The sequence below is a fragment of the Mus musculus genome, chromosome 8 (assembly GCF_000001635.26).
Source record: "Mus musculus strain C57BL/6J chromosome 8, GRCm38.p6 C57BL/6J".
Classification (NCBI taxonomy): Eukaryota; Metazoa; Chordata; class Mammalia; order Rodentia; family Muridae; genus Mus; species Mus musculus.
In genome coordinates, this window is record NC_000074.6 from 5,240,001 (window position 1) to 5,256,143 (window position 16,143).

Here is a 16,143-nt window from a genome sequence, read left to right on the forward strand (position 1 = left end):
GCTAATATCCAATATATACAAAGAACCAAGAAGTTAGACTCCAGAGAAACAAATAACCCTACTAAAAACATGGGGTACAGAGCTAAACAAAGAATTCTCAACTGAGGAATACTGATGGTTAAGAAGCACCCAAAGAAATGTTCAACATCCTTAGTCATCAGGGAAATGCAAATCAAAACAACCCTGAGATTCTACCTCACACAAGTCAGAATGGCTAAGATTGAAAACTCTGGTGACAGCAAATGCTGGCAGGGATATGGAGAAAGAGAAACACTGCTCCATTGCTGGTGGGACTGCAAGTTGGTACAAACACCTCTGAAAATCAGTTTCACAGCTCCTCAGAAAATTGAATATAGTATTACCTGAGGACCCAGTTATAACACTCCTGGGCATACACCCAGAAGATGCTCCAACATGTAATATGGACACAATCTTCACTATGTTGATTGCAACCTTATTTATAACAACCAGGAGCTGGAAAGAACCCAGATGTCATTCAGCAGAAGAATGGATATAGAAAATGTGGTACATTTACACAATGGAGTACCAGCTATTAAAATCAATGAAATTATAAAATTCTTAGGCAAATGAATGGAACTAGAAAATAGCATCTTTAGTGAGGTAACCCAATCACAAAAGAACACACATGGTATGCACTCACTGATAAGTGTATATTTAGCCCAGAAGCTCAGAGTACCCAAGATACAATTCACAAACCACATGAAACTCAAGAAGAAGGAAGATCAAAGTGGGAATACTCTGATCATTCTCAGAAGGGGGAACAAAATACCCATGGAAGGAGTTACAGAGACAGAGTGTGGAGCAGAGACTGAAGAAATGACCATCCAGAGGCTGCCCCATCTGGGGATCCATCCCATAAAAACAAAACAAACAAACAAACAAAAAACACCAAACCCCGACACTATTGTAGATGTCAACAAGAGTTTGCTGACAGGAGTCTGATAGTGCTGTCTCCTGAGAGGCTCTGCCAGTGCCTGACAAATGCAGAAGTAGATGCTCACAGCCTACCATTGGACTGAGCACAGGGTCCCCAATGAAGGAGCAAACCCCAAGGAGCTGAAGGGGTTTGCAGCCTCTTAGGAGGAACAACAATATGAACTAACCAGTACCCCACAGAGCTCCCTGGAACTAAACCACCAACCAGAGATTACACATGGTGGGACTCATGGCTCCAGCCTAATATATAGCAGAGGATGGCCTTGTTGGACATCAGTGGGAGGGGAGGCCCTTGGTCCTATGCAGGCTTAATGCCCCAGTGTAGGGGAATGCCAGGACCAGGAAGCAGGAGTGGGTGAGTTGGGGAGCAGGGGAAGTGGGGAAGGGGATAGGGAGTTTTTGGAGGGGAAACCAGGAAAGGGAATAGCATTTGAAATGTAAATAAAGAAAATATCTAATAAAAAGAGGAAAAATATTTAGAAAAACTTGTATTCAAAGACATTTTATCTTATTTCTTAATAAAACTATAATTTTCATGTGCTATGATATAGATGAACTAAGATGCATATATCATTGTTCATGCTTTTGTTTCTAGAGAAAATCAGTCATTTTGCTCTATTAGGAGTATCTTCCATTTTTTTGTGGCTCCCCTTTTATTTTACAAGGTTATCTAAAATTGCTTTATTGAATAGCTCACTCCTTTACTGAACATTTTATACAATTTTGGAAAGTGCACCCTGCTGCATTTACTAAGATGAGAATGGAAAACCATTCAATCCAATGTCCATGTCCTGAGACGCATTGACCAGGTCATTTAGGGCCTGCTGAAATTTGAGGAGCTCAGAGAACCTTAGGTGACTCAACAAAACCTTTGATTTCCTTCAGTATTGAAGGAGGGGTTTTTAATCTTTCTCTAATGTAAATATTTCTTGAAAAAGAAGGGCTCAGCCTCAGCAGCAGCGGTCGCCATCTGGGTTCCGGGACTCCGCGGGACCTAGGAAATTAGTCTGAACAGGTTGGAGGGTGCGCCAGAGAACCGGACAGATTCTGGGACGGGCAGAAGCACAGAGCCGCTGAGGCAGCAGCCTGGGCGGGCCGCAGATAACCAGCCACCATCCGGACCAGAGGACAGGTGTCCGCCTGGCCTGGGAGGCGGCCTCAGCCTCAGCAGCAGCGGTCGCCATCTTGGTTCCCGGACTCAGCAGAACTTAGGAAATTAGTCTGAACAGGTTAGAGGGTGCACCAGAGAACCGGACAGCTTCTGGGACGGGCAGAAGCACAGAGCCGCTGAGGCAGCAGCCTGGGCGGGCCGCAGACAACCGGCCACCGTCTGGACCAGAGGACAGGTGTCCCCCTGGCTCCGGAGACGGCCTCAGCCTCAGGAGCAGCGGTCACCATCTTGGTTCCAGGACTCCCTGGAACTTAGGATTTTAGTCTGCACAGGTGAGAGTCTGCACCACAGAAGCTGACAGCTTCTGGGAACTGCCAAAGCAACACAGCTTCTGAGAGAGGCCCTGTTTTGGGCCTTCTTCTTCAACCAGGAGGAGGTCCAAAAACAAGATATCTGCGCACCTTCCCTGTAAGAGAGCTTGCCAGCAGAGAGTGCTCTGAGCACTGAAACTCAGAGGAGAGAATCTGTCTCCCAGGTCTGCTGAGAGACGGTAACAGAATCACCAGAAGAACAATCTCTAAACAGAGTCAACTATAACTACTAACTCCAGAGATTACCAGATGGCGAAAGGTAAACGTAGGAATCCTACTAACAGGAACCAAGACCACTCACCATCATCAGAACCCAGTACTCCCACTTCGCCCAGTCCAGGGCACCCCAACACACCCGAAAACCTAGACCTAGATTTAAAAGCATATCTCATGATGATGGTAGAGGACATCAAGAAGGACTTTAATAAATCACTTAAAGAAATACAGGAGAACACTGCCAAAGAGTTACAAGTCCTTAAAGAAAAACAGGAAAACACAATCAAACAGGTAGAAGTCCTTACAGAAAAAGAGGAAAAAACATACAAACAGGTGATGGAAATGAACAAAACCATACTAGACCTAAAAAGGGAAGTAGAAACAATAAAGAAAACTCAAAGTGAGGCAACACTGGAGATAGAAACCCTAGGAAAGAAATCTGGAACCATAGATTTGAGCATCAGCAACAGAATACAAGAGATGGAAGAGAGAATCTCAGGTGCAGAAGATTCCATAGAGAACATCGGCACAACAATCAAAGAAAATGGAAAATGCAAAAAGATCCTAACTCAAAATATCCAGGAAATCCAGGACACAATGAGAAGACCAAACCTACGGATAATAGGAGTGGATGAGAATGAAGATTTTCAACTCAAAGGACCAGCAAACATCTTCAACAAAATTATTGAAGAAAACTTCCCAAATATAAAGAAAGAGATACCTATGAACATACAAGAAGCCTACAGAACTCCAAATAGACTGGACCAGAAAAGAAATTCCTCCCGACACATAATAATCAGAACAACAAATGCACTAAATAAAGATAGAATACTAAAAGCGGTAAGGGAAAAAGGTCAAGTAACATACAAAGGCAAGCCTATCAGAATTACACCAGATTTTTCACCAGAGACTATGAAAGCCAGAAGAGCCTGGACAGATGTTATACAGACACTAAAAGAACACAAATTCCAGCCCAGGCTACTATACCCAGCCAAACTCTCAATTACCATAGATGGAGAAACCAAAGTATTCCACGACAAAACCAAATTCTCACATTATCTCTCCACGAATCCAGCCCTTCAAAGGGTAATAACAGAAAAAAACCAATACAAGATCGGGAACAATGCCCTAGAAAAAACAAGAAGGTAATCCCTCAACAAACCTAAAAGAAGACAGCCACAAGAACAGAATGCCAACTTTAACAACAAAAATAACAGGAAGCAACAATTACTTTTCCTTAATATCTCTTAACATCAATGGTCTCAACTCCCCAATAAAAAGACATAGACTAACAAACTGGCTACACAAACAAGACCCAACATTTTGCTGTTTACAGGAGACACATCTCAGAGAAAAAGATAGACACTACCTCAGAATAAAAGGCTGGAAAACAATTTTCCAAGCAAATGGACTGAAGAAACAAGCTGGAGTAGCCATCCTAATATCTGATAAGATTGACTTCCAACCCAAAGTCATCAAAAAAGACAAGGAGGGGCACTTTGTACTCATCAAAGTTAAAATCCTCCAAGAGGAACTCTCAATTCTGAATATCTATGCGCCAAATACAAGGGCAGCCACATTCATTAAAGAAACTTTAATAAAGCTCAAAGCACACATTGCACCTCACACAATAATAGTGGGAGACTTCAACACACCACTTTCACCAATGGACAGATCATGGAAACAGAAACTAAACAGGGACACACTGAAACTAACAGAAGTGATGAAACAAATGGATCTGACAGATATCTACAGAACATTTTATCCTAAAACAAAAGGATATACCTTCTTCTCAGCACCTCATGGTACCTTCTCCAAAATTGACCACATAATAGGTCACAAAACAGGCCTCAACAGATTCAAAAATATTGAAATTGTCCCATGTATCCTATCAGATCACCATGCACTAAGGCTGATCTTCAATAACAAAAAAAATAACAGAAAGCCAACACTCACGTGGAAACTGAACAACACTCTCCTCAATGATACCTTGGTCAAGGAAGGAATAAAGAAAGAAATTAAAGACTTTCTAGAGTTTAATGAAAATGAAGCCACAACGTACCCAAACCTTTGGGACACAATGAAAGCATTTCTAAGAGGGAAACTCATAGCTCTGAATGCCTCCATGAAGAAACGGGAGAGAGCACATACTAGCAGCTTCACAACACATCTAAAAGCTCTAGAAAAAAAGGAAGCAAATTCACCCAAGAGGAGTAGACGGCAGGAAATAATCAAACTCAGGGGTGAAATCAACCAAGTGGAAACAAGAAGAACTATTCAAAGAATTAACCAAACGAGGAGTTGGTTCTTTGAGAAAATCAACAAGATAGATAAACCCTTAGCTAGACTCACTAGAGGGCACAGAGACAAAATCCTAATTAACAAAATCAGAACTGAAAAGGGAGACATAACAACAGATCCTGAAGAAATCCAAAACACCATCAGATCCTTCTACAAAAGGCTATACTCAACAAAACTGGAAAACCTGGACGAAATGGACAAATTTCTGGACAGATACCAGGTACCAAAGTTGAATCAGGATCAAGTTGACCTTCTAAACAGTCCCATATCCCCTAAAGAAATAGAAGCAGTTATAAATAGTCTCCCAGCCAAAAAAAGCCCAGGACCAGACGGGTTTAGTGCAGAGTTCTATCAGACCTTCAAAGAAGATCTAATTCCAGTTCTGCACAAACTTTTTCACAAGATAGAAGTAGAAAGTACTCTACCCAACTCATTTTATGAAGCCACTATTACTCTGATACCTAAACCCCAGAAAGATCCAACAAAGATAGAGAACTTCAGACCAATTTCTCTTATGAATATCGATGCAAAAATCCTCAATAAAATTCTCGCTAACCGAATCCAAGAACACATTAAAGCAATTATCCATCCTGACCAAGTAGGTTTTATTCCAGGAATGCAGGGATGGTTTAATATACGAAAATCCATCAATGTAATCCACTATATAAACAAACTCAAAGACAAAAACCACATGATCATCTCGTTGGATGCAGAAAAAGCATTTGACAAGATCCAACACCCATTCATGATAAAAGTTCTGGAAAGATCAGGAATTCAAGGCCCATACCTAAACATGATAAAAGCAATCTACAGCAAACCAGTAGCCAACATCAAAGTAAATGGAGAGAAGCTGGAAGCAATCCCACTAAAATCAGGGACTAGACAAGGCTGCCCACTTTCTCCCTACCTTTTCAACATAGTACTTGAAGTATTAGCCAGAGCAATTCGACAACAAAAGGAGATCAAGGGGATACAAATTGGAAAGGAGGAAGTCAAAATATCACTTTTTGCAGATGATATGATAGTATATATAAGTGACCCTAAAAATTCCACCAGAGAACTCCTAAACCTGATAAACAGCTTCGGTGAAGTAGCTGGATATAAAATTAACTCAAACAAGTCAATGGCCTTTCTCTACACAAAGAATAAACAGGCTGAGAAAGAAATTAGGGAAACAACACCCTTCTCAATAGTCACAAATAATATAAAATATCTCGGCGTGACTCTAACTAAGGAAGTGAAAGATCTGTATGATAAAAACTTCAAGTCTCTGAAGAAAGAAATTAAAGAAGATCTCAGAAGATGGAAAGATCTCCCATGCTCATGGATTGGCAGGATCAATATTGTAAAAATGGCTATCTTGCCAAAAGCAATCTACAGATTCAATGCAATCCCCATCAAAATTCCAACTCAATTCTTCAACGAATTAGAAGGAGCAATTTGCAAATTCATCTGGAATAACAAAAAACCTAGGATAGCAAAAACTCTTCTCAAGGATAAAAGAACCTCTGGTGGAATCACCATGCCGGACCTAAAGCTTTACTACAGAGCAATTGTGGTAAAAACTGCATGGTACTGGTATAGAGACAGACAAGTAGACCAGTGGAATAGAATTGAAGACCCAGAAATGAACCCACACACCTATGGTCACTTGATCTTCGACAAGGGAGCTAAAACCATCCAGTGGAAGAAAGACAGCATTTTCAACAAATGGTGCTGGCACAACTGGTTGTTATCATGTAGAAGAATTCGAATCGATCCATACTTATCTCCTTGTACTAAGGTCAAATCTAAATGGATCAAAGAACTTCACATAAAACCAGAGACACTGAAACTTATAGAGGAGAAAGTGGGGAAAAGCCTTGAAGATATGGGCACAGGGGAAAAATTCCTGAACAGAACAGCAATGGCTTGTGCTGTAAGATCGAGAATTGACAAATGGGACCTAATGAAACCCCAAAGTTTCTGCAAGGCAAAAGACACCGTCAATAAGACAAAGAGACCACCAACAGATTGGGAAAGGATCTTTACCTATCCTAAATCAGATAGGGGACTAATATCCAACATATATAAAGAACTCAAGAAGGTGGACTTCAGAAAATCAAACAACCCCATTAAAAATGGGGCTCAGAACTGAACAAAGAATTCTCACCTGAGGAATACCGAATGGCAGAGAAGCACCTGAAAAAATGTTCAACATCCTTAATCATCAGGGAAATGCAAATCAAAACAACCCTAAGATTCCACCTCACACCAGTCAGAATGTCTAAGATCAAAAATTCAGGTGACAGCAGATGCTGGCGAGGATGTGGAGAAAGAGGAACACTCCTCCATTGTTGGTGGGATTGCAGGCTTGTACAACCACTCTGGAAATCCGTCTGGCGGTTCCTCAGAAAATTGGACATAGTACTACCGGAGGATCCAGCAATACCTCTCCTGGGCATATATCCAGAAGATGCCCCAACTGGTAAGAAGGACACATGCTCCACTATGTTCATAGCAGCCTTATTTATAATAGCCAGAAGCTGGAAAGAACCCAGATGCCCCTCAACAGAGGAATGGATACAGAAAATGTGGTACATCTACACAATGGAGTACTACTCAGCTATTAAAAAGAATGAATTTATGAAATTCCTAGCCAAATGGATGGACCTGGAGGGCATCATCCTGAGTGAGGTAACACATTCACAAAGGAACTCACACAATATGTACTCACTGATAAGTGGATATTAGCCCAAAACCTAGGATACCCAAGATATAAGTTACAATTTCCTAAACACATGAAACTCAAGAAAAATGAAGACTGAAGTGTGGACACTATGCCCCTCCTTAGAAGTGGGAACAAAACACCCTTGGAAGGAGTTACAGAGACAAAGTTTGGAGCTGAGATTAAAGGGTGGACCATGTAGAGACTGCCTTATCCAGGGATCCACCCCACAATCAGCATCCAAACGCTGACACCATTGCATACACTAGCAAGATTTTATCGAAAGGACCCAGATGTAGCTGTCTCTTGTGAGACTATGCCGGTGCCTAGCAAACACAGAAGTGGATGCCCACAGTCAGCTAATGGATGGATCACAGGGCTCCCAATGGAGGAGCTAGAGAAAGTACCCAAGGAGCTAAAGGGATCTGCAACCCTATAGGTGGATCAACATTATGAACTAACCAGTACCCCGGAGCTCTTGACTCTAGCTGCATATGTATCAAAAGATGGCCTAGTTGGCCATCACTGGAAAAAGAGGCCCATTGGACACACAAACTTTATATGCCCCAGAACAGGGGAACGCCAGGGCCAAAAAGGGGGAGTGGGCAGGTAGGGGAGTGGGGGTGGGTGGGTATGGGGGACTTTTGGTATAGCATTGGAAATGTAAATGAGCTAAATACCTAATAAAAAATGGAAAAAAAAAAAAAAGATTTATACCAAGAAAAAAAAAAAAAAAAAAAAAAAGAAAAAGAAGGAAGTATTTTTTCACTTAGAACTAATCTTATCTTAGACTATATATACATATACATGTATGTAGGTACATATACTTAATATGTAATTTGAACATGTATATATGCTTTTATACTTTACAAAGTTTTGTGAAGTATATACATTATATTTTGATCTCTCTCTCTCTCTCTCTCTCTCTTTCTCTCTCTCTCTCTCTCTCGCTCTCTCTCTCTCTCTCTCTCTCTTCCCAGATTCACTATATTTTCTACCCATCAGACTTTGTGGCTTCATTCATTTTCTTAAGCACTATTTCATATAATTGGTACTGCCTCAATATATGGCCACTCACTAGAATATTTTAGACCTACCAGTTTCCGTACTCTTAAAACCAACTCTCAGAAGCTACAAGTTACCAATTGGGCCTTATCTAGGTGTTAGACTTCATGCCAACTACCCCTTTCCAGGGTGGGTTTTTGTCTGACTTGAATTTTCACGGGTCTTTTCCATACTATTGGAAACACTGTGTATAATAACCTGTCTTGCTGTGTTTGTAAAACATAATTTATTTGTAATTATCCACAGACTCTGGCTCTTATAGTTTTTCTGACCTCTCTTTCATAATGATCCCTGGATCTTGGAAAAAAACGGTTATGATATAAAAGTCCCTAAAAATCCAATGTCAGCAATGGATTTATTGGATTTGTTGGACAGTGATGTTCCATAAACCTCCAAATATTATTGGCTATTGCCACTGCTTTTGGTTACATGAGGATCAGAACTTGAAGGTACGACCCCTTGCTAAACGTCATATATTTGCATCAAACTGGTACTGACCTGGAATCTTCATTTCTATTGGCTCGCTTTAGTAATGCTGGGAAGTATGATACATGCTAGTGGAGTGGAAAGTAGCCATCAGTCTTATTCAGCTATGAACTCTGAAAGCTACAATAACTATTTGACTAGTGAGAACAGCCCACTAGTGCAATAGTGGCACAGATATTCTAGAAATATTAAATATAAGGAGTGCATATTAAGTTCTGTTCATATAAGTTTTCTTTGAATGTCCTTAACAAAGTGGGTAGTTTGTATTATTCAGTAATGCATTCAATTCTTCCTCACCATCCATTGAACATAGTGCGAGATCAGAGCTACCTTAAATATCTATTTGTACGAAAATTAGAGGGTTCATTAGTCAAATCAATTTGAGAAATGATGAAAATAAAATCAAATAGGGTTATTTTCTACAGGGTTTTGGAAAATTCAGGGAAATATACCATAGTGGGACAGTGAGGCTGCATTTCCTAGCAGACTAGCTGTCAGAAACATGAAGAGTCTGATTTATAAAACCATTTGTGGATATATTCTGTAAGTTACTTTCACATAAGCGTATTTGTGTTAATGTTTACATTTAAATTATCAGGTAATAGCTCTGTATAAAAGTGAGCAGCCAATGTGAAGTATTCCTAGAATTGATAATTAAATAATAGTATTAATGTTAATTAGTTGGATCAGAATAATAATTTGTAACAATGTAATTTGTAACAGAATATTAAATAGGCTATATTCAATTTATTCAATGTATGTTATAGATAACCCCATGTTAGATACAATTTTTATCTTACTTAAAGCTGATTTCTCTAGTTTGCAGCGAAGTTTTCAAGTTCTCAGATGTGGTTTTGGTTGTATAAAGGGCAGCTTGGTAACTGAGTTCCGAAGGCTTGATTATTATTATTATTAGTCATTACTATAGAGCTTTGCTTTGTAGCTCAGGCTAGTCTTAAAAGTCTTAAACTTGTGTGACTCCCTTGCTTCTGCTTCCCAAGGGCTTGGATTATAGGTGAGTGACACTGAATCTAGATTAGAACTCAATTTTAAAGAAAAATTGAGATTAATGATTGGTTATGAGAAGTAACAGTCACCATCATTCAAAGGAAACTAAGGACTTCTCCAAGGTAATTTCACAGTTATCACAATAAAACTTAAAGATAAAAATTTTAGAACTAATGCTTCATATATTCACTGTGAATGTTTTATAAGTTTTTAGCATGTCCTTTATTGTTGTAGAATATATCAGTATGGCCTTTTCAGGGAACTCAGTGCAATCAAACACTAAAATAACCAGTTTTGTGAAACAATTTTAGGCCATGTTCTTGACTTATTAAAAACCTCACATTATTATACTTCACATGGATTCTAAAATGCATCTTAAAACTTCTAGACATACCAATGTGAAAAAGCTTCTGTAACAGTGTGTGTGTGTGTGTGTGTGTGTGTGTGTGTACTTGTGCACTTAAATGTCTATACACATGTTCATACATGCATATGTGAGTGCCTATGTAATTGTTGTGAAAGTACATTTGGAGACTACAGGTTGACCTGGTTGTCTTCCTCTAATGTTTCTTTGCCTTATTTTCTGAGTCAAGGTCTCTCACTAAGGATTTAGAGCTCCAGGGATACTTTTCCTTTGGCTCCACACTGCTGAGATAATAGGTGCACATCACATTGCCTGACTTTACTTTTTACAGGGATTCTGATATTAAACTCAGACCCTCATGCTTACAGGACAAGCATTTTACCAAATTCTTAGACACGTCTTTGTATTTTAAAGTTAGCATTGCAGAAATATGGACAGAGACTCACAGTAGCTAGGCATACATGCTCCTTGATAAAGAAAGCAGAATGCAGAAACATTTCTCAGCATAGGGTGTATGGGTGTTGATATTTTACCATTGCAGTCCTTTTCTTTTTCTTTTTCTTTTTCCCTTTCTCTCTCTTATTCTTTTTCTTTTCTTTTGTTTTGTTTTTGATGTCGTTGCATTCCAGTTTATTTTTATTATTGTTTTGGAATAATGTCCTTCAACATGTAACCCAGGCTGGCCTCAAATTCATACCCTCTTACCTCTGCCTCCCATGTGTGATATCACAGAGATATGTCCATCCTGTCTAATACTGTGTGTAATAAAAACATATCTGACAAAAATGTTACTATTTGTCCATTAGAAATTTTTTTACCAAGATTTTCAAATTTTCTTTACTCAAAATTTTACATTTACTATTGAACACATGAAAAGAAAGAAAATAGCAGAGACATGTGAATCCATTACTTTTGGTTTGATGATTCTTCAGTAATGGAAGATATGTTTGTACTGTTATGCTTCTTTTATTTCTTTTTTTTAATTAGGTATTTTCTTCATTTACATTTCCAATGCTATCCCAAAAGTCCTGCATACCACCCCCCAGCCACTCCCCTACCCACACACTTCCACTTCTTGGCCCTGGCATTCCCCTGTACTGAGGCATATAAGGTTTGTAAGACCAATGGGAATCTCTTTCCACTGATGGCTGACTAGGCCATCTTCTGATACATATGCAGCTAGAGACACAACCTCCAGGGGGGTACTAGTTAGTTCATATTGTTGTTCCACCTATAGGGTTGCAGATCCCTTTAGCTCCTTGGTTACTTTCTCTAGTTCCTCCATTGGGAGCCCTGTGATCCATCCAATAGTTGACTGTGAGCATCCACCTCTGTGCTTGCTAGGCCCTGGCATAGCTTCACAAGAGACAGCTATATCTGGGTCCTTTCAGCAAAATCTTGCTAGTGTATGCAATGTTGTCAGCATTTGGAGGCTGATTTTGGGATGAATCCGGGGTATGGTAGTCTCTAGATGGTCCATCCTTTCATCTCAGCTCCAAACTTTGTCTCTCTAAATCCTTCCATGGGTGTTTTGTTCCCAATTCTAAGAAGGGGCAAAGTGTCCATACTTGGGTCTTCGTTCTTCTTGAGTTTCATGTGTTTTGCAAATTGTATCTTATATCTTGGGTATTCTAAGTTTCTGGGCTTATATCCACTTATCAGTGAGTACAAATCATGTGAGTTCTTTTGTGATTGGGTTACCTCATTCAGGATGATGCCCTCCAGGTCCATCCATTTGCCTAGGAATTTCATAAATTCATTCTTTTTAATAGCTGAGTAGTACTCCATTGTGTAAATGTACCACATTTTCTGTATCCATTCCTCTGTTGAGGGGCATCTGGGTTCTTTCCAGCTTCTGGCTATTATGAATTAGGCTGCTATGAACATAGTGTAACATGTGTTCTTCCTACCAGTTGGAACATCTTCTGGATATATGCCAAGGAGAGGTATTGTGGGGTCCTCCTGTAGTACTATGTCAAATTTTCTGAGGAACCACCAGAATGATTTCCAGAGTAGTCGTAAAAGCTTGCAATCCCACCAACAATGGAGGAGTCTTCCTCTTTCTCCACATCCTTTTCAGCATCTGCTGTCACCTGAATTTTTGATCTTAGCCATTCTGACTGGTGTGAGGTGGAATCTCAGGGTTGTTTTGATTTGCATTTCCCTGATGATTAAGGATGCTGAACATTTTTTTTCAGGTGCTTCTCAGCCATGTGCTGGCACAACTGGCAGTTATCATGTAGAAGAATGCGAATTGATCCATTCCTATCTCCTTGTACTAAGGTCAAATCTAATTGGATCAAGGAACTCCACATAAAACCAGAGACAGTGAAACTTATAGAAGACAATGTGGGGAAAAGCCTCGAAGATAAGGGCACAAGGGAAAAATTCCTGAATAGAACAGCAGTGGCTTGTGCTGTAAGATCGAGAATTGACAAATGGGTTCTCATAAAATTGCAAAGCTTCTGTAAGGCAAAAGACACTGTCAATAAAACAAAAAGGCCACCAAAACAGGTTGGGAAAGGATCTTTACTAAATCAGATAGGGGACCAATATCCAATATCATATAAAGAACTCAAGAAGGTGGACTCCAGAAAATCAAATAACCCCAATTAAAAAATGGGGATCAGAGCTAAACAAAGAATTCTCACCTGTTGAATACTGAATGGCTGAGAAGCACCTGAAAAAATGTTCAGAAATTTTTAAATTTTATTTAATCCGTTTTTTACACTCCAGATTTTATTTCCATCCCGGTCCACCCTCTGACTGTTCCATCTGAAAGAGGATGTAGCAGTAATTGTTACTTTTCTTTTCTCATTGAGAATTCTTGCAGCACAATTTATTTATTAATTTACATATATAAATTACATATTTGAATATTATTTGACACTTCTATTTCACTCTAAGATTCTCTCCATACATTGGAAATGTACTTTCAGTCTCAGAGTATATTTTGATGTCTGTAAAAGTACCATGGTATGGCTTTCCAGTTCCTCTGGATGTCCTTATTTTACTTATTATTACTGGATGTACACACTTTCCTCCTCTCTGTCCATATCTTCTATCAATTACACACATGTGAGGCTAGCTTCTTTACTTAACACTGTTTCTGTATACAAAAATGTCTGTAAAGTCTTCTCCATCCAATGAGTATTGTATTGAGGATGGAACAAGGCTTCTGACTTGTTTTGTTTCTTTGTCTTTTTTTTTTTTTTTCTGATTTTCTTACTGGACAACTACCCACAATAATAGAGATACATTTCTATCTCACATCTTGGTTCTTTACATCAATTCTTTGCCATAAGTGTGAGTCTTCTAATCCTTCAATACTGTTTTATTTCATATCTGTACTATGGGTTCCCTATAGTGGTATTAGTGATTTCAGGAATTGGATCTATCACTGTGGTTAGGTTTTCCTGTGTATAGGAAGATATTTAAATAGTATCTTTCTGAACTCTACTACTTTCTCTGATATGTCAATTAAAATATCTCCAGACGTTTAAAAATCCCCTTCAAAAAGACAAAAATCACAGGTACTGGGTAGGAATCAGTCTAGATATTCATAAATTAATTTGTCCCCATACACTAGTATCTTATCTTACACATCCCCACAATTGTTCACACCATCTCATGGAACTCCTTTTAACTGGAGTCAGGAAAAATTTAAGGTTTCAAGATACAGTCACATTTTGAGTTTGGCAACTAGAGGATCCCTGGGGCTCATGACTTCATCTTATAACCACTTTGTGAATGATAAGTGATCCCCTGAACAATTATCATATATCATGTCCTTCCTTCCAGTGAGCCCCACCCCCAAGGGCTCCCTTATATGATCAAATGTAGCAATGGGAAGAACATGGGCTTGAAGCCCAGAGACAGTCTCAGTCCAATTTTGCCTCTTGGTCAAAGCTGATTTCTATACATCTACTCATTGTAAATACTTTCATTTTCAATTGAGATTTAATAGGATCAACAGAACTAATAAATGTTCAAAATCTGAGAAATATTATCTTTTCTATGCTTACCTTCTTTTTTTCTATTAGATGTTTTATTCATTTACATTTCAAATGTGATTCCCTTTCCTAGTTTCCTCTCCAAAAACCTTCCCCCCTCACCCTGTTCCTCAACCCACTCACTCCCACTTTCTGACCCTGGCATTCCCCTATACTAGGGCATAGAATCTTCATAGGACCAAGGGCCTCTCCTCCCAATGATGGCCAATTAGGCCATTCTAAGCTACATATGCAGCTAGAGACATGAGCTCCGAGGATACTGGTTAGTTCATATTGTTGTTCCTCATACAGGGTTGCAGACCCCTTCAGTTGCTTCGGTACTTTCTCTAGCTCCTCCATTGGGGGCCCTGTGTTCCATCTAGTAGCTGACTGTGAGCATCTACTTCTGTATTTGCCAGGCAGTGGCATAAGAGACAGCTATATCAGGGTCCTTTCAGCAAAATCTTGCTGGCCTATGCAATAGTGTCTACATTTGTTGGCTGATTATGGAATGGACACCCGGGTGGGGGAAGTCTCTGGATGGTCCTTCCTTCAGTCTCAGCTCCAACCTTTGTCTCTGTAACTCCTTCCATGGATATTTTGAACCCCCTTCTGACAAGAATCCACAATTTGTTCTTCCTTCTTCTTGAGTTTCATGAGTTTTGCAAATTATAACTTGGTTATTGTGAAATTTCTGGGCAAATATCCACTTATCAGTGAGTGCATATCATATGTGTTATTTTGTGATTGAGTTACCTCACTCAGGTAGTACTATGTCCAATTTTCTGAGGAACCGCCAAACTGATTTCCAGAGGGCATGTACCAGCTTGCAATCCCACTAGCAATGGAGGAGTGTTCCTCTTTCACCACATCCTAGCCAGTATCTGTGTCAGCTGAATTTTTGATCTTAGCCATTCTGACTGGTGTGAGATAGAGCTCAAGGTTGTTTTGATTTGCATTTCCCTGACGATTAAGGATGCTGAACATCTTTTTCAGGTGCTTCTCAGCCCTTCCTTATTCCTCAGTTGAGAATTCTTTGTTTATCTCTGTACCCCATCTTTTTTATTAAGGTTATTTGGTTTTCTGAAATCCAATTTCTTGATTTATTTTTTATATATTGGATATTAGTCCCCTATCAGATTTAGGATTGGTAGAGATCTTTTCCCACTCGTTGGTGGCCTTTTTGTCTTATTGACAGTGTCCTTTGCCTTACAGAAGCTTTGCAATTTTATGAGGTCCCATTTGTCGATTCTTGATCTTACAGCACAAGCCATTGCTGTTCTATTCAGGAATTTTTTCCCTATACCTATATCTTTGAGGCTCTTTCTGACTATCTCCTCTATAAATCTCAGTGTCTATGGTTTTATGTGGAGTTCCTTTATCCACTTAGACTTGACTTTAGTACAAGGAGGTAAGAATGGATCAATTCTCATTCTTCTACATGCTAACTACCAGTTGAGCCAGCACTATTTGTTGAAAATGCAGTCTGTTTTCCACCTGATGGTTTTAGCTCCTTTGTCAAAGATCAAGTGATCATAGGTGTGTGAATTCATTTCTGGGTCTTC